The sequence below is a fragment of the Tiliqua scincoides genome, chromosome 7 (genome assembly GCF_035046505.1).
Source record: "Tiliqua scincoides isolate rTilSci1 chromosome 7, rTilSci1.hap2, whole genome shotgun sequence".
Classification (NCBI taxonomy): Eukaryota; Metazoa; Chordata; class Lepidosauria; order Squamata; family Scincidae; genus Tiliqua; species Tiliqua scincoides.
In genome coordinates, this window is record NC_089827.1 from 33978739 (window position 1) to 33995420 (window position 16682).

At 45.5% G+C, this 16682-nt stretch overlaps 1 protein-coding gene and 1 pseudogene across 12 annotated transcripts in view; one reads left to right on the top strand and one right to left on the bottom strand.

The window, feature by feature from the left end:
* Positions 1-16682, top strand: part of CELF2 (CUGBP Elav-like family member 2) — a 503139-nt gene that overhangs the window by 208335 nt on the left and 278122 nt on the right. The window lies entirely within an intron of this gene.
* Positions 16182-16298, bottom strand: LOC136658204 (5S ribosomal RNA; annotated as a pseudogene).

Sequence of the window (16682 nt, forward strand, 5' to 3'; positions counted from 1 at the left end):
GTAAGGGAATAGTTGTTCCCTCACCCAGTGTGCGGGGATCTACTCTGACCTGAGCTAGTTAAACAGCTAGTGCAAGTCCATGTGGACCCGCACTGTGAAATGGAGTGGAGGAAGGGGGATAGGATTCAGCAACCACTACTGAACCTACCCGGACCCGAGGTACCCATCCCTATCCCTCTCCCAGCTCAGTTTCATATTTTTAGTGTCTTGTCAGCCTTCAGTAAGAAGGGGGCATAAAGCTTTAGGTCAGACCATGAGGCTGGGTGGACTGCTTGTTTCAAGTGGCAAGCTAGGAATGGTGGTGAGCTGGGAGGGGGATTCACTGCACCCACCAGCCAGCTCTTACCTGTCTATCCCATCCTCCTCTCATATGTTCTCCTTGGAGTGCACAAGAAGAAAAGAGGTGGGCGTTACCTCCTCATCCTCCTGTTCTGTCACTGTTGTGATATTTTCCTGGGCACTCTCAGGAAAGTTCTCAGAAAAAAATGCTGACGCTGCCAGAACCTCCTTTCCTCGTGAGCCACTTCTCTTAAAGTGACTACATGGAGAGGATGCTGGGGGCAGAGAGGTTCTGCTTCCAGGGTCCTCCCTGTCAATCACTTTACAAAACTGAGGAGGAGAAGGATGGTGAGATGTGTGCTAGTAGAGCAGTACTATTTTGGGCAGAAGATCAGTTTGGATTGTGTCAGGTGAGGCTTTTAATACAAAATGCAGTAGGAATATATTGCAAAGGCATACAAACTGAAATCCATATTTCTACAGGCAATTAAAAATGAACAGGTCTTTCTGTTTCTGTTCCGTCTAAGCTTTGTAAAATTTCCTTTGATTTCTGTTCTGCTTTCTTCCATTACAAATCTCTGGATTTATTTTCTCTCACAAGTCATAATCTCTCTCTCTCTCTCTCTCTCTCTCGTTCTCCAAAACAGCTGATGTGATAATATGTTGCAAAGATGCATTCAAATATGTATTTTATTAATGCAAACATATGGAATTCATAGAATCTGTAGATACATATCTCCTTTATAAAATCCTATATTCTGGAGAATGGGATGGATCTAGAACCATGTGTTCTATTGTGAATTTTGGCAGGAGAATAATTTTGTATCTCTGTGTGTAATAAGGTGCACCAGCCTCAAGTGGCTAACAGTGCAATCCTTGGCTTGTCTACTCAGATTAAGTCCCACTGAGTTCACTGGAACATACTATCAGGTAAGAGTGCAGAGATTGCAACCTGAGTGTCCTGTGACCATGATTTCTCCAGCTGATGTGATATGTTCTTGCTACAGTACACTGCTTACTTGCTAGCTTTGCTTTTGTGCCAGTGTACGTGGGCATGCACACCACAAGATAACAGCCCCCATGCATAAAGTGTTACATAGTTTTACGAGCCCTGATGGTGCTACCACTTGTAACATGGCTGATTTCCTTGAAAAGGAAGCTGAACTTGGCTCCTCAGGTTGTGCTCTGAAATGCTAATGGCTTCTGATACACCATTTATTGTGTTTGGAGGCTGCTGAGATACCGCACAAGCATTTCCTTGTGATTTCCTGATCTTTGCATCTCTGCCCAGCTGTTTGTTATTCAGTTCAGCCATCAGCATCCGAGTCTCAATGGACCATGTAATATGCAGCTGTAGCCAGATGTAATGCTTTCCCTTTCAAAGTGTTTCCCTTAGAAGCACAGAGTGGCAGACTAAAAACCACTGAGTTGCTTGTGTTAATTTAGACCAGGGGTAGGCAACCTTAAACACTCAAAGAGCCATTTGGACCCGTTTTCTGGAGAAAAGAGAACCTCAGGAGCCACAAAACCCTTTTGACATCTAAAATGAAGATAACACTGCATATATAGTTTTTTTTACCTTTATGCTCTTATAGGTCCCATTTTTATAATGTAGCCCCCTCTTGTAGCTTTTAGTTAGTTTTGTCATACATTCTTGTCCTGTGTTTTCAGACGCCTGGTCCTCTATGGCAGTTATGCCATCTGCTTATCTTACATGGATACTAAAGAACTCCCCCCACCTTTCGGAGGCACCCTGCTGGAAGGAAAAAAGGACACAGACTCCAGAGGGGGGGAAGAGAAGAAGCCAGAGCTGGGGGGGAAGGTGGGGGGGGCAGCCACAGGCCAGTTTCTGCCCTGCCTGCCTGTCCTCCCTCACTCAGGCTGCAACCCTCTCCATACTATCCTGAGAGTAAGCCCCATTGACTACAGTGGGACTTCTGAGCAGACAAGTTGGTTGGAGCTCTCAGGTTGCAGTCCTCTCCACACTTTCCTGGGAGGAAGCCTCACTGACTACTTGTGAGTAGACCTGCATAGGAGGGGGCTGAGGCTGCAGCCCTCCACACCTTCCTGGCAGGAAGCCCCACTGACTACAGCAGGGCTTACTTGTGAGTAGACCTGCACAGGAGGGGGCTGAGGCTACAGCCCTCCACACCTTCCTGGGAGTAGCCCAGGGACTACAGCGGGGCTTGCTCTCAAACAGACCTGCCGGGCGCGGGCTCCCACTTACCTGTCCTTGCGCTTGGCCTTCAGCAGGCTCCAAGGCTGCAGTCCCAGGCACCCTTTCCTGGGATTAAGCCTCATCTGCTGTAATTGGGCTTACAACTGAGTAGACAGGCATAGGAGCAGGCTCCAAGGCTGCAATCCCAGGCACCCTTTCCTGGGCATAAGCTTCATCCGCTGTAATGGGGCTTACTACTGAGTAGACACACAGGATGTCTCCTCTGCTGTGGAGGAAAAGCCTCTCCTTGCGCTGAGTGGGGACCTGCTCAGGGAAAGGCGGGCTGCAAGGGCTCGAAATGGCTGAGGAGGAGGGCGTCCTGCTGGAGAGTTGGGGAAGGGAAAAACAGGGACCTTAAGCCTGCAGAGCGGGCAAAATTGAAAAGGGAAACCAATGCGGGACAGGTGGGGGTGGAGAGGAGGGCAGAGAGCTCAGGGGGCGGAGGGAAGAAGCCTGCCCTCCCAACACAGGTGCCTCCTGTCACCCCCTTTGCCACTTTCACCGGGAGGAGCCACAGCAGACAGCTGAAAGAGCCGCATGCGGCTCCGGAGCCACGGGTTGCCGACCCCTGATTTAGACTCTAGAGCAGAGGTGTCCAAGTTTTTGCAAGAGGGCCATATCATCTCTCTGATACTGTGTCAGGGGCCGGTGGGGGGGGGGAAGAATTAATTTACATTTAAAATTTGAATAAATTTACGTAAGTTTACATAAATGAATATATTAACGATGAACTTATATGAATGAAGATCTTGCAATAGCTCGAGGCCTATAAAAGGCCTGGCACAAAGCAAGGCTAGCCTTTCCTTCACTGCCACTGCTGCGTCACAGACATGAAACAGCAAGCAGTGGAGGGAGCTCTCATCCCACAGCTCACATGAGAGGTCAAACAGTCACCCTCACACTGAAAGCAGTTGCGTTGGGCCAGTGCGGGCTCCAACAAATCTCTGGAGGGCCAGAGGCTCATTGGAGACTGGGGGCTCTCCAAGGGCCGCATTGGGAGTCCTCAAGGGCCGCAAGTGGCCCCAAGGCTGGGGTTTGGGCACCCCTGCTCTAGAGTTAAGCTGATTCTATTTGGCAAATTTATTCTATGGCCAACAAGCAGTGCAATATTTTCCCATCTCCTGCAACATTAGTAGTGTTGACATTAAGTACATCAGATCAGGCTTGTGTCGATATGGTTACATTGCTAATTCAGATGGTAGAGTTTATGTCCAATCTACATAAACAAACACATTTTTAAAACACTGCTTAGGCGAGAGAGAGAGAGATGCACACATTTCAATTGGAGGTAAACAACATCCTGGGAAGATAAGAAGCATTATATATGTATTACACTCACCCTCCCTCCCACGCTTTGCATTTCAGTTGAAGTGGTAACAAATACTACATCTGGAAGCCACTGTGGTTGAGTACATACAGGAAAGCGGTAAATAAGTATTCACTTTCTTGTGTGTCCCTGTCTCCCTCCCCCTCAAGACTACACAGAGAAAATACAGGCTACTATATGTCTGTAGTGACCAAGAAAGGAAATATTTTTTTCTTGTTCATTTATGCATGCATCTCTCACCTACCCCCAGGCATTTTGTGTAAAGGAAGTTGGGAATGGAATAGATGGCGACTAGATTTTCTGGCCAGGAGCTTTTTGTGGGGGGAATGATCTGATTTGTGTGAAGCTAGATACCATTTCGGACTCTAAGATATCTTGATCAGGAATCCTAGCAAAACAAGGATGGGAGGGTCACCAGTTAGAAACTGAAACTTCTACTCGAAACTTTTCAGCAAAGGGCAGGAAGTTGACTCAATTAAGTCCAAAACGTTAACTTAGTACTTGCATGTCCAAGGGCTGCCATAACCTCAAGGGAATCTGGAAGGCCTTTAAAGGCATGGCCTCTTGACTTGGAGATGGACATTATGGCACAATTGAATGATCTCAGTTTGCATCTCCTGCCTTCTCCACTGGAGGCCTTTTGGAGAGCAAATAGTTTGAAAGCAGTTGATTGAAACCTGGTCTGAAGTGATAGGGTAGATTCAGACTGCAAGTGGGGGGGATGTCATTTTTCAGTGTGCCACTATGCAAAACTACCGGTAAGCGAACAGGAAGAAAGGTTTTATTGCATCCGGTTATCGACTTGTCAAGGGGTCTGTAGGAGAATATTTTCCAATTGTGACCCCCCCCCTTTTGCAGGCTAAAATGATATAATCCAGTCTGTCAAGACTCTACCACCTCATTCCATTATGAGGTTCCCTGGCCATATAATCAACATTTGAGGTCATGACGGGAGAGGGGATTGAGTGAATGGGTCGCAAGCAGAGTACGGAGCTACCATCTTCCCTGACAAACATGCATCTCACTAGCAGATCTCACTCTGTACTTTTCAGAATAGTTTATTTGCTAGTGTAGTGATACTTGCTTGGTTTTCCTGTCATGATATTCAGGGTAAAATGATTTACATGGTGTTGGGTCGTCGTCCCCCCATGCACATAGTCATCCTAATCTATCAAGTCTATTTCAACACATATACACAGGGAGAGATAGCATGTTTTTTCCTGTACCAGTTCTCATTTTGTTCTCTAACTAGATTTTCTGTTTATAAGTTCCACCAAGCAGCAGGCATGCAATTCTCACATGGTTGACAATTGCCAGTGCATTTCTGATTTTTCCAGAATGAACGGCATTACACAAAGGGGCTTGATGTTGCATTTGTAATGAATTATATAAAAGAAATGCAGGTTTTTGAAATCAACTCCATTAACTTGGAGCCTTAACCACTGCAAAGTCAACAGTTTTCCAATTGGCCAGCACCAAACATCTCTTTCAGAGGGGAAAAGAAATACTTAATGGACTGTTTAATTGGGTGGCAAAAATTGTTTACAGTCAGCGATCCCAAGGTTTGTCATTTTAATAACGGTTAAATTCACTCTTTACTTTCTCTCTCTCCTCCCAGCTCTGTCATTGTTTCATAACTAGTTTATGTCTAGTTTAATTCATTTGTGTGTATTAAAGCTGAATTTCCCTTGCGCAAGCCTAGTGTTTGCTTAATTGTGATATTGTCATCATCAGAAATGGAGACTGACTGCTGTAAAATAACAAATGTCAAGTAGTGTAGAACTGAGACATGTGAAAGAAAAAAACAACTGAAATTATCAAGGGGTGCTCCAAGCACTCCTTACAGCACAGTCCTATACACGTCTGCTCAGAGATAAGTTCCATGGTATTCAATGGGACTTAATCCCAGGTAAGTTTATATAGGATTGCCGTTTTAGGGTGTAATCCTAAGAACATGAATCTGGGAGCAAGGTCCATTGAACAAACTGGGACATGTATAAGCATTTGCTATCAGTTTAGGAAAAATATAACTTACAGCCCAATCCTGCCTCCCACCAGTTTCATTATGCAACTGTGCTGCCACCATGTGCTGCATGCTATAGTGAGGGAAGGACCAGATGGTCTGGTCCTCAGACCTATGTCTGAGTCTCCTTGGACCTATGCCAGTTGGTGTTAAGTCTGAGGAGCCTCAGGAGCTGTTTTGGGATGGAAAAATATGGATAGAATCTTGGCATTGAGCTAGTGCCACCTAGATTTGCCCCTGAACTACCCCCTGCTCTGTTCCTCCCCTGAGCCACCCATGAACTGCCCTGCTGCCACCTTACCTGCTCTTGCACAGTGTCTGAGTGTTGCTGGTGCACACATGGGACCTCTGGCCATTTGTGCCGGCAGCTCTGAATTGTATTAGGGTGCCATGGATATTGAGACACCATAAGAGGACTTAGCAGCAGCAGATTGCGAGATCAACCACCATCAGCTTACTATAGAATTAGTCCGTTAAACTGCAATCCTAAGCACTCTTCCTGGAAGGAAGCCCCATTACCATAGAGCTGAGTATACATGTATAGAATTGCACTGTAATGGGGGGGGGGACATTTATCAAGGTTTATTAAAATACGTATGGCATGAGTAGAGGGTTTTTCCTCCCCCCCCCCCAAACTGGAGATGAACCTGCAACTTTCGGTTATCAAATTCTCTACCACCGAGCCACGTTCCTTCCTATTAAAGGGCATCAGATTGCCAACCATTTATGCAACATGTCTTGGTCATCTCTCAGAAAGAATTGTGAGTCAGAGAACCTCAGGCAAATTGTACATTTTCTGGTGGTCACTTGAATTTATGGATATGTGAAGCACTTTCATTTGGTTTGTTTATAGGCATATGAATAACTTTTCCAACAAGTGTTCCTCAAAGTGGTTTGTAGTAAACCATTAAAACACTATGAAACATAAAGGCAGTATGATTGAAAACATTTCTGAGTCCTAAAACATTTATCATGTATAGCACATAGGCCAATATAAAATTACAACCATAAAACCCTACAAAGTTACAGCAATAACACCCAAACACAGAATATACCCATAAAATTCCAGACAAATACATTTTTAAAAGCAATGAAAGAAAAGAAACAGTTCTTTCCACAAACATTAGTCTAGAACTGAAAGAAAGAAGAGGAGAAAACCCTAAACGAAAAACAACCAGCAATAGATTAAATCAGGGGTGCTCAATAGGTGGATCGCGATCTACCGGTAGATCGCGAGGCAAAATGAGTAGATCGCGGAGCCCGGTCTCTCCAAACTGTTAACATGTCAGTTTCGTCTAGTTACTAGACGGAACTGACATATTTAGCTGACACTAAACTGACACTGAAACTGACACTTTAGCTGCTCTTCAGGCATGCAACAACAAAACTGACAAAACTGACTAGACTCCAGCAGGGGCTCCATACATTAAAGGGGGTGTCTGTCAGACGTTTCCTTCCCCCCTGGTAGATCTCCGGGCCTTGCTGGGTTTCAAAGTAGCTCTCGAGCCAAAAAAGTGTGAGCACCCCTGGATTAAATCTTATGTGAAAGGTTGGCTGTGAAGTAAGAGCGTTTGTGTCGGGTGCCGAGCCCCACATAAATGCTCTGGATCTGGTGGAGCTCCTCCTCTCTCCCCATTCCCTCGCCCCAGTACACCTCCTACCCACCCTCTGCCCACCTCCCGGGAACGCCTCCTCCCTGCCTCCCCCCCACGCTTTCCTCTCCGTGGCTCAGCAGTCCGTGCCCATCCGGCACTAGCCCAGTGCTGGCCCATGCTGGACTAGCATGGATGCTCGCCAGGCGGTAAGTCTCGCAAACATGACAACAAGTCCGCGCGTCAAGCCCAGGATTGGGCTCTTAATTATTATTAAATTTAAAACTGTTTTTAGTAAACTCTACTAGCAATTTTTAAAACAACCACAATAAAAAAAAACCCCAAAAAACCACAAACCACTACCAAACTAAACAACCAAAATAATTCAGTGATAACTTTCCAGAATCACGATACTACCAGGCCCTGCAAAACTGATAACAGAGGAAGATACTCTGGTTTACAAGCCCCAGTTGCTTCCTAATGTGCACACACCTTCTTCTCTTCCTTGCAATATAAAACAAGACACATGCATCATTTCAAGAAGCCAAAAAACATACCATGTCTCTTGTATTTGAGAGAGAAGGGGGCAGAACTTGCCCTAATAGGTTCTGCAGAGTCATGATTTTTAATGCTCTGCCTTCTGTTAAACACTGCTCTCTCTCTCTCTCTCTCTCCCCATCCCTGCATGAAGCATCAGATCAAACTTCCAAGGAGCCCCCCTCCCACAGGACCCTGTCTCCACTCACTCAAAACATGCATGCGTGCACTCCCTCTCTCCCCCCATCCCTGCAAGAAGCACCAAGCCTTCTTCCCTCCTGTGCATGAACAAACATTGCAAAAACAACTTGCACTCACCTCCAACTGACACCAGACCTCAGCAGCAGCCTCCAGGACCCTGCACAGGGTGTGCTTGCCACTCAGCTCGCAGGAAAAAATGGAGGACTTGCAAGCACATTTTGCTCAGGCTCTTTGTGCCCTCCAATCCTGTGTCATGTGACTTTCAGGGGATTGCTAGGATTGTCCCCTAAACTGGGTTGCTAGGAAACAGGAGCCTTTGCCCACTGGAGGATGCTGCCTGTGGGGGGGGGGTTCAGCACATAGGGGCAAAAAAGCTAATATAGAGAAACATGTTCACCGGACAGAGGGCTAAAATACCAGACTTGTCCAGGAAATTCCAGACAACTGGTTACCTTGCATCTGGCAGGTTGCCATAGCTCCAGATACAGTGCTCCAGACTGTAATTGCCAGAGAAGTAACTGTGTTAGGCTGCAATTCTACTCACTTATAGGATAGTGAGTCTCATTGAACTTAGTGGGGCTTACTCAGAAGTAAGATTATGCACAAGATTATGCTGCAGCAAAGAGTCTTGGGACACTGTAAAAGCTAGCAAATGTATTCTAGCACAAATTTTCATGGACTACTTTCAATTTCATCAGATGTATCAAGTGTTAGCTTCCACTGATATGTGTGAATGTATATAACACATACATATATAGGGGGAAAAATTAAACTGGGGTTAGATGACCATGAAAAGCAACAGATATCACCTGTGGATCTTCAGCGTATAAGTGCAGTGACAATATTCAACTACCGTAATTGCTAATAATGACAAAAACGTTTGCTTCAATGAATTTATTCATCTTTAAGATGCTGCCAGATCCTTTATTCCAAACTGTGTGGCATATCCTGGGTCAACGTGGTTCAGGGATATAATTGCATCTGTGCATGGGAGGAGGAATAGGGTGGCCTAATTAATTGTTTAATTGGCGCATAATTCACCAGCTTTGCATGTTTCAACTCAAAACCCCAGCCTTAATCTGGGTGCTGTAAAATGTATGAGATTGCTTTGTTCCTCCCTTTCCATTGTTTCTCCTTTTCTTATGGAAATGGGGAAAGAAAGGTATACATTTTTCACAAGCTCTTAACAAGGTGTGTTTCCAGACTTGTAGAAGGTATGGTGATTTTATGGAATTGAATCATTTATTTTGATTGCATTTTATCACATCCTTCCTTCAAGAAGCTCCAAATTTGTTTTAGACAATATTTATCTTTCTGTTACAGAAATAGTACTGAAAGTGGCTCATAAACATAATTAAAATCAGGTACATGATAAAACAACAGGTAATAGTAAGTAATTCAGAAAAGTGTTAAAAACTGCTAAGAGACAGTTAATACATTTTTATATTGGCCTTCCTCTAGTTCAGCGTAAAGACCCTTACCTGTTCTGTCTTGCAACAACCCTGTGAGGTTGGGCAGAGTGACCAAGAATGACTAGCCCAAGGTCGCCCACTGAATTTCATGCCTCAATGGGAATTTAAAAGCAGCTCTTCCTAGTCCTCGTCCACCACACTAACTAGCACAATTCATTGGCTCCGTTCTCATAGTTATGCTTTCAGGTCTCTGTGAAATAGGTTAGGCAGAGAGATAGTGACTGCTCAAAGCCACCTGTTCAGCTTCATAGGATCTGAATCCAGATCTTCACAACCCAAATACAGTGCTCAGCACTATGCAGCTCTCCATTTTATCAGTTCTAAGTCACTTCAAGTTCAGGATGAGGTGGCAGATAAACATACAAGGCAGATAAACATACAAGGAATGTAATCAGTTAGCTCCCAACTGACTACATTTACATTGGCCTTATAGTCAGAAAACAGATAAACATAACTAGATTTAGCCTATTGTATGTATTGGCAACCTTCAGTCTCGAAAGACTATGGTATCGCACTCTGAAAGGTGGTTCTGGCACAGCGTCTAGTGTGGCTGAAAAGGCCAATCCGGGAGTGACAATCCCTTCCACACTGGGAGCAAGTGCAGTCTGTCCCTGGTCTGTCTCCCTGGCTATGGGCCTTCCTTCTTTGCCTCTTAGCCTCAGACTGTTGGCAAAGTGTCTCTTCAAACTGGGAAAGGCCATGCTGCACAGCCTGCCTCCAAGCGGGCCGCTCAGAGGCCAGGGTTTCCCACTTGTTGAGGTCCATCCCTAAGGCCTTCAGATCCCTCTTGCAGATGTCCTTGTATCGCAGCTGTGGTCTACCTGTAGGGCACTTTCCTTGCACGAGTTCTCCATAGAGGAGATCCTTTGGGATCCGGCCATCATCCATTCTCACGACATGACCAAGCCAACGCAGGCGTCTCTGTTTCAGCAGTGAATACATGCTAGGGATTCCAGCACGTTCCAGGACTGTGTTGTTTGGAACTTTGTCCTGCCAGGTGATGCCGAGGATGCGTCGGAGGCAGCGCATGTGGAAAGCGCTCAGTTTCCTCTCCTGTTGTGAGCGAAGAGTCCATGACTCGCTGCAGTACAGAAGTGTACTCAGGACGCAAGCTCTGTAGACCTGGATCTTGGTTTGTTCCGTCAGCTTCTTGTTGGACCAGACTCTCTTTGTGAGTCTGGAAAACGTGGTAGCTGCTTTACCGATGCGCTTGTTTAGCTCGGTATCGAGAGAATGAGTGTCGGAGATCGTTGAGCCAAGGTACACAAAGTCATGGACAACCTCCAGTTCATGCTCAGAAATTGTAATGCAGGGAGGTGAGTCCACATCCTGAACCATGACCTGTGTTTTCTTCAGGCTGATTGTCAGTCCAAAATCTTGGCAGGCCTTGCTAAAACGATCCATGAGCTGCTGGAGATCTTTGGCAGAGTGGGTAGTGACAGCTGCATCGTCGGCAAAGAGGAAGTCACGCAGACATTTCAGCTGGACTTTGGATTTTGCTCTCAGTCTGGAGAGCCTATTGTAAGGGTAATGATATGTGTCCCGGATTACTGTGAAATGTCAATGCATACTGCCTTTCCCAACAAATTTCTCATTCGTTTGTTATGCAATTTGGTAGAAAATGGCAGGGAATTGTGCGAACAGTGTTAATAAAGTCCTTTTAAGATATTATAATCCGGCATAGCTGTATTTTAAGTATGCTGCGTAATGGACAGCTATAGATAACATGCTTTCAATGTTGTCCTACAACGCTTTTTGTAATGGTGTATTAAGCAGCCATTTCTGTTAATTCTTGTATGCATTTGGCCATTACACACTGTAACAAGAGCAGCAGCAGGGAAAAATAATGAAATGCTTGGGTAAAAAAAGGAAGAGGGGGGAGAAGAAAGCAAAACAATATCTTCTTTCAACACCAGGGATAATAAATACCAAACCTTTAGATAAATGAATGGGGAAAATAATTTAGAAGCCTATGTGGCTTTCTTCTGCCGTGTTGGTCCATTGGTCCATTTTGCCTGGTACTATCCAGTCTGGATTCTGCAGCTTTATAAGTCCATGTTGAAGAACATAAAAGAACCCTGCTGGATAGAACAAAAGCATACCTAGTCTAGCATTCTGTTTCCATTATTTGCCAACCAGATGCCTCCAGGCATGAATTGCAACATCTACAGCTGCGTACATACCAGCCACCAGTATTCAGAGGCATCAACAGACTTGTCCTCCATAAGTATGTTCAACCCTTTCCCCTTTAAAGACAGAGAAACAGGACCCAATTTGGTTTCTCTCTCTCTTTCTGTGTGTGTGTGTGTGTGTGAAGCCTTTGCCCTTGTGACTTGTTCATCAACTGTTTATGGATGCAAATTTTACCCCCTCCCCAAGTGCTGCTGTTACCCACAGAAAGAAAAATTTACAAGCATCACTACTGTATTGTGTCTGTATATTTTTCCCCGTCCAAACAGTTAGTCTCCAGAGCTGCATTTTGAGACATAAGATGGAGTAGGATCCAGTCCAAGATTTGTGTCCTCAATGTTTGGCCTTGTGTTTCTTTTAAATTGAAGATGGCGGGGTGAAACAATGGCTTGCACCTCTGCCATTGTGCTGTGTGTATTGACTCAATCTTTACGGTATGAAGTGTCTCTTAGGGCACAATCAGTTATGCCGGTATAGGTGGCCCTGGAGCACGTTTGCGCCTCCTTAGATGGGAGCTGCGTTGGTAAATTCAGATGCGCCGACAGAGGCAGAAGCCTCTGCTGCGGCTTCCGCACTGCCACTTATATCGGTGCAAGCGCGCCGACATAAGCGGCAAAGGTAGGTGTGGGGGGCATGGGGAGTGGGCAGGAGGGGGTGTTACTGGGCCGGGGAGGGCAGGGCCAGGGCGGGACTAGGACCCGGTGGTTATGCCAAATCCCAACCCCTGTTCCCAGGGCGAGCCGCTTCAAGCCGCTCCGCTCTTCTCGGACTTGCGCCACCTCCGGAGGTGTTGCAGGTCCGAGGAGACTCATAGGGGTGCGCAGCCCGTACCCACGGGTAAGGGAAAGAGCTTCCCCTTGCCCGTGGCTGAGCTGCTGCTCGCTGCAATCCCGTGTTGGATGCAGTGCAAGCTTCCTGGCTTACCTGCTCGAGCGCGGGTTAGGATTGCGCCCTCTGTAAGGTTTTTGGAGATTGCTTCAGGAGATGCTGGATTGCTGCCCCAATTTAAATTGAAGCAAATTAAATTTAAAAAGCTCTTGTTCAGCTATGTCCAGTTTTAATAATAAACCATTCATGTCTCAGATTGAAATAATTAGTTGCAAATAGCACATTGTATGGACATGGAAATCAGCAATCTAACCACCATCAGTTATTTGAACTTAAAGGACAACATGATGAAGGTAATGTTTTGCTTCTTTGTCTACCAAGACACACCTCCATCACCACCTCTGTAAGCCCTGTTTTTTTTCTGGCTGGAATAAAGGGCACTTATGAGATCTAAACGTTCATTACAATGCCTTGAGAATCAGAAGCAATATCAGGGTTCAGTCAGGTCAGGCTCTGAGGACCATCCTGGCCAGGTCATCCTGAATCCTCAATATTAGTCTCAGCGGTGTTGTGAGCCGGATGAGAGACTTGCAACTGTGCTACACCTGGCATCCCCATCTGCAAATGAAAGAATCCCCTCAGGCCCCTGTGACCTCAGTGGTCAGTGGGGAAGGTAGAAATAATTGCTTCTTCCCAGGTATGGGAACTCAAATCAGGTGCCTCAGACTTGAGTCGCGAAAATGCATTTTTTTGCGCTGACTTGGACTCGTGAGTGGTGCACATGGAAGACTCAGAAAAACTCTTGAGTCAAGGGCCCCCTGACTCAACACTTGTCCCCACCCATGAAGACTCGAGTCTGTGTCTATCTGGGTATGCTTACATACTGTTTTCGCGGTGTGAAAAACCTCATGGAGCCATCATTCGGACAGGACGAGCAGCAGGGAAGTTCCAGCTGGGAGGCAAGGAAGGGTTAATGTTTTCCTTTTGGATGGGCAGGAGTTTTCCTTTTGGATGGGCTCTTTTGCCCATCTTTGATAGGATGGAAGGAAGCAATGACCTTTGGACAAAAGATGGGCATTCTGATACTTTCTTTAACTAAGGTAGGGCCCAAGGGTTTTCTTGCCTTATGGTTGGCTGGAGAAGCCCAGGGAGGTAGGAGAAAGCTCTTTTGCCAATAGGGGGAGGAGGTAGGGAAGCTTTTAATAGTTGTTCCATGTGATGACCATTTTATATTTTACACTCTGCACCCTCTGAAAATAGGAAATGCAATTACCATATTTTAATAATAATAACAGCAGCAAATGGGGTGAGGGTGTCACTTTTTGACAGCTGAGCAATGGCTTGTTGGTGCTTGAGATGAGTTGGTGGCCTTGCTCCAGCTCATAGTGAGAATGAGGCCATATTGCAAGAGCTGTTGGCACTCATCAGTATCCTTGTCTCACTAAAAAGGCCAGGGATTGAATGGACATGAAAGAGGAGTGACAACTCATCCCTGGAGGAATGTGGGATGAGAGCCCTTGTCAGCTCATACTATTCATGACTTGGCTAGTCTTCTGTGTAGCTAAATGGAACTTAGCCTTTCCCATTCATAGGAAAGTGTGCATGTGCACCCAGGCACACACCATTTTTTTCCTTTATGATAAGCTAGCAAAATTCATGTTGCTATGATGAGCTGTGTGTGGTTTGATGGTTGAACAATGTCACAGCTTCCCTCCTGGTGGGGAGGGCAGTGCTTCTCACTTGACTATGCAACAATTCTTTGGTGCACTCTCTTTTTCTCTCTGTCCCTCTCTCTCACACACACACTCATGTTAGTGGACACTAACAGGAGTAACAGGTGACTTTTGCTCCATTTCAGTGACTTGGAAATGTATAGTTCTATGCTGGACTTGGACTGACAGGACCTTCTAAAGGCTACAGTCACACTGTGTTTATCATAGGCTTCAACAACGAATGGTTGGAAATGGCAGTTTTATGGCATACCTGCATTTGAAGTGTGCCAAAATTCTCCTTAACACTTGACAAGGTGCTGCTGAGAACCAATAAAGACAACCGGACTATCTTAGGGTAGTCTGGTCAATTACATCATCATATGTTGAATCCAGATATGTGGTAGGACACATGGTAAGATTGTTGTCTGCATCCTTCCAGATGTTTGGTTACATCTGGGTTGAGAGAGCTTCCATAGGTCTATAGGTCAGTGACAGAAAACATGCAGAAATTCAGTTCCTAGCATTTTCAATAAAGGGACTCAGCAGCATAGTTGATAATACTGAATTTGATGGACCAATGTTTTGTCTCAGTTTCAGGTATTTACGTGTAGGGTCTCTGGCCCTCAAAGTGAGATGGCGGTAGGGTATGATGGATCCACTCACAATAGAGGGTGTTTGGAAGAACTCCTTAAGCCTTTCATACTTCATCAAGAATGCAGGGATAGCAGAAATCCGTCTCAGTTTGAATGTTAATGAGTTTGTGGATTAATTTATGCCGCTGCTCTGAGTTCTGACCAGAAGCTACTATTGAACAGTTCGTGTGCTGCCTTGGAGCCTTTGGTGCTTCAGAAAATAATCACATTCTCTAACAACTCTGTAAATTTATATGGTGCCCTGAGGGGGTTACTTTATTTGCATGACAGCATGACTCGTTAACAACTCTGGTTTTAGCCTAGGAGACTACAGAGCAAAGTCAAGTGGTTCTGTCCCACACAAACTGCATACGAAATTGTCCTGCAATGCAAAAATAAAATAAAGAGTGGTGTCCTCGAGGTGTCATTAAAAAAGACTTGCCACAAAATATGGAAATAAATTTGGTTTTCTTGGTACTTATGACTGTTTCCTACCTTCCTTCATAACTTCTGAGCTTGCTGCCATGCAGTTTTTAAAATGGAACACACAACGACGATTAGTTCCTCAGGGTGGGAGTCAATTCCCAAGACCTGGAGTGGTCCACAGTCCAAACAAGCCAGAAATGCTATTGGCGTCATAGCTGTAAGTGCCTTGCAAAAGGAAGGAGCATGCCAAAATCCAGTAGAGTGCAATCCATCCGATTTGTGTTTTTGGACTTTGGCCAACGTAGTTATGTACAAGCAGCAAGTTCCTGCTTGCTGGAAAGGATATATGCTGCGGGCACCCAAAGTTCTTATGCCTTAAGGCTGCATATCGAGTTCTTTGTGTGGCTGACTGACAGCCATAAGATAGCTCAGTCAGTACCTCAATGATTCCTCCCTCTAGCTCCCTGTCCTTTTCTCCTCCTCTTTGGTCACAGTTAACAATATATCACTCCGAGACTGTATCCACACCTTGCATCCCAGATATACACACCTTTAAATATCCTGTTGAAGCAAGAAACAATGAACTCTTTCTGCCTGGGTTCTCCATTCCCCCCCCTCCCATTCCTGACATCTGCCTTCCTCATCAGCTGTGCTCCACAGGATTTCAGACACAGTGCACAGCAAATGAGGAAGGGAACTGGACAATGTGGTTGGCAACCTTCAGTCTCGGAAGACTATGGTATAAGCCTACAGCACCCGGTATTCCCAGGCGGTCTCCCATCCAAGTACTAACCAGGCCTGACCCTGCTTAGCTTCTGAGATCAGACGAGATTGGGCATGTGCAGGGTAACAGTTGCTGGACAATAGTCCTGAAACAATAGGAGGGAGGACCCATGGCTACTGTGTTTCCAACTGCACGGAGAGATTTAAAAGTGTGTCAGTCTGGCTTCCAGGTTGTAAGGTGGCAGCAGCCTTGATTGTCCTTATCTGTAATCCCACGAGGTTCCATGTCTCTCCTCACAATGCCATTGCTACTTCCGCATCATTTTGTCTCCCTGTCATATGGGCCGTGCTGTTTGGTGTCCCAAGTGCTCCTAATGTGTTGTTTCCAGTGAGGCAAATCTCAAGGATACCTTCCAGTGGACCTCCTTGTATCATACTCAGATGCAGTGAATTAACTGTCCCCTTTAGTACAACCCAGATCCCCCCTTGGGCTCCAAGAAATCCTACTTGAACCCTGTATTT